This window comes from Salmo salar, chromosome ssa01 (genome assembly GCF_905237065.1).
Source record: "Salmo salar chromosome ssa01, Ssal_v3.1, whole genome shotgun sequence".
NCBI classification, from domain to species: Eukaryota; Metazoa; Chordata; class Actinopteri; order Salmoniformes; family Salmonidae; genus Salmo; species Salmo salar.
The window spans coordinates 111299952-111302660 of NC_059442.1; positions in this window are offsets into that span (position 1 = coordinate 111299952).

The following is a 2709-nucleotide window of genomic DNA, read 5'->3' on the forward strand; positions in this document are numbered from 1 at the left end:
TTGTCTTGTTGTGTTTTTCTGTAGACATGCTGAAGATGTTTCATATTGGCTTGTTGTCCTGTAGACATGCTGAAGTTGTTTCATATTGTCTTGTTGTCCTGTAGACATGCTGAAGATGTTTCATATTGTCTTGTTGTGTTGTCCTGTAGAAATGCTGAAGATGTTTCATATTGTCTTGTTGTGTTGTCCTGTAGACATGCTGAAGATGTTTCATATTGTCTTGTGGTGTTGTCCTATAGACATGCTGAAGATGTTTCATATTGTCTTGTTGTGTTGTCCTGTAGACATGCTGAAGATGTTTCATATTGTCTTGTTGTCCTATAGACATGCTGAAGATGTTTCATATTGTCTTTTTGTGTTGTCCTATAGACATGCTGAAGATGTTTCAAATTGTCTTGTTGTGTTGTCCTGTAGACATGTTGAAGATGTTTCATATTGTCTTGTTGTCCTGTACACATGCTGAAGATGTTTCATATTGTCTTGTTGTCCTATAGACATGCTGAAGATGTTTCATATTGTCTTGTTGTCCTGTAGACATGCTGAAGATGTTTCATATTGTCTTGTTGTGTTATCCTATAGACATGCTGAAGATGTTTCGTATTGTCTTGTTGTCCTATAGACATGCTGAAGATGTTTCATATTGTCTTGTTGTGTTGTCCTGTAGACATGCTGAAGATGTTTCATATTGTCTTGTTGTCCTGTAGACATGCTGAAGATGTTTCATATTGTCTTGTTGTGTTGTCCTATAGACATGCTGAAGATGTTTCATATTGTCTTGTTGTGTTGTCCTGTAGACATGCTGAAGATGTTTCATATTGTCTTGTTGTCCTGTAGACATGCTGAAGTTGTTTCATATTGTCTTGTTGTCCTATAGACATGCTGAAGATGTTTCATATTGTCTTGTTGTGTTGTCCTGTAGACATGCTGAAGATGTTTCATATTGTCTTGTTGTGTTTTCCTGTAGACATGCTGAAGATGTTTCATATTGTCTTGTTGTGTTTTCCTGTAGACATGCTGAAGATGTTTCATATTGTCTTGTTTTCCTATAGACATGCTGAAGATGTTTCATATTGTCTTGTTGTGTTTTCCTGTAGACATGCTGAAGATGTTTCATATTGTCTTTTTGTGTTGTCCTGTAGACATGCTGAAGATGTTTCATATTGTCTTGTTGTCCTGTAGACATGCTGAAGATGTTTCATATTGTCTTGCTTTGTTGTCCTGTAGACATGCTGAAGATGTTTCATATTGTCTTGTTGTCCTGTAGACATGCTGAAGATGTTTCATATTGTCTTGTTGTCCTGTAGACATGCTGAAGATGTTTCATATTGTCTTTTTGTGTTGTCCTACAGACATGCTGAAGATGTTTCATATTGTCTTGTTGTCCTGTAGACATGCTGAAGATGTTTCATATTGGCTTGTTGTCCTGTAGACATGCTGAAGAAGTGTCATATTGTCTTGTTGTCCTGTAGACATGCTGAAGATGTTTCATATTGTCTTGTTGTGTTTTCCTGTAGACATGCTGAAGATGTTTCATATTGTCTTGTTTTCCTATAGACATGCTGAAGATGTTTCATATTGTCTTGTTGTGTTTTCCTGTAGACATGCTGAAGATGTTTCATATTGTCTTTTTGTGTTGTCCTGTAGACATGCTGAAGATGTTTCATATTGTCTTGTTGTCCTGTAGACATGCTGAAGATGTTTCATATTGTCTTGCTTTGTTGTCCTGTAGACATGCTGAAGATGTTTCATATTGTCTTGTTGTCCTGTAGACATGCTGAAGATGTTTCATATTGTCTTGTTGTCCTGTAGACATGCTGAAGATGTTTCATATTGTCTTTTTGTGTTGTCCTACAGACATGCTGAAGATGTTTCATATTGTCTTGTTGCCCTGTAGACATGCTGAAGATGTTTCATATTGGCTTGTTGTCCTGTAGACATGCTGAAGAAGTGTCATATTGTCTTGTTGTCCTGTAGACATGCTGAAGATGTTTCATATTGTCTTGTTGTCCTATAGACATGCTGAAGATGTTTCATATTGTCTTGTTGTGTTGTCCTGTAGACATGCTGAAGATGTTTCATATTGTCTTTTTGTGTTGTCCTGTAGACATGCTGAAGATGTTTCATATTGTCTTGTTGTCCTGTAGACATGCTGAAGATGTTTGATATTGTCTTGCTTTGTTGTCCTGTAGACATGCTGAAGATGTTTCATATTGTCTTGTTGTCCTGTAGACATGCTGAAGATGTTTCATATTGTCTTGTTGTCCTATAGACATGCTGAAGATGTTTCATATTGTCTTGTTGTCCTGTAGACATGCTGAAGATGTTTCATATTGTCTTGTTGTGTTATCCTATAGACATGCTGAAGATGTTTCGTATTGTCTTGTTGTCCTATAGACATTCTGAAGATGTTTCATATTGTCTTGTTGTGTTGTCCTGTAGACATGCTGAAGATGTTTCATATTGTCTTGTTGTCCTGTAGACATGCTGAAGATGTTTCATATTGTCTTGTTGTGTTGTCCTATAGACATGCTGAAGATGTTTCATATTGTCTTGTTGTGCTTGTCCTGTAGACATGCTGAAGATGTTTCATATTGTCTTGTTGTCCTGTAGACATGCTGAAGATGTTTCATATTGTCTTGTTGTGTTGTCCTGTAGACATGCTGAAGATGTTTCATATTATCTTGTTGTGTTTTCCTGTAGACATGCTGA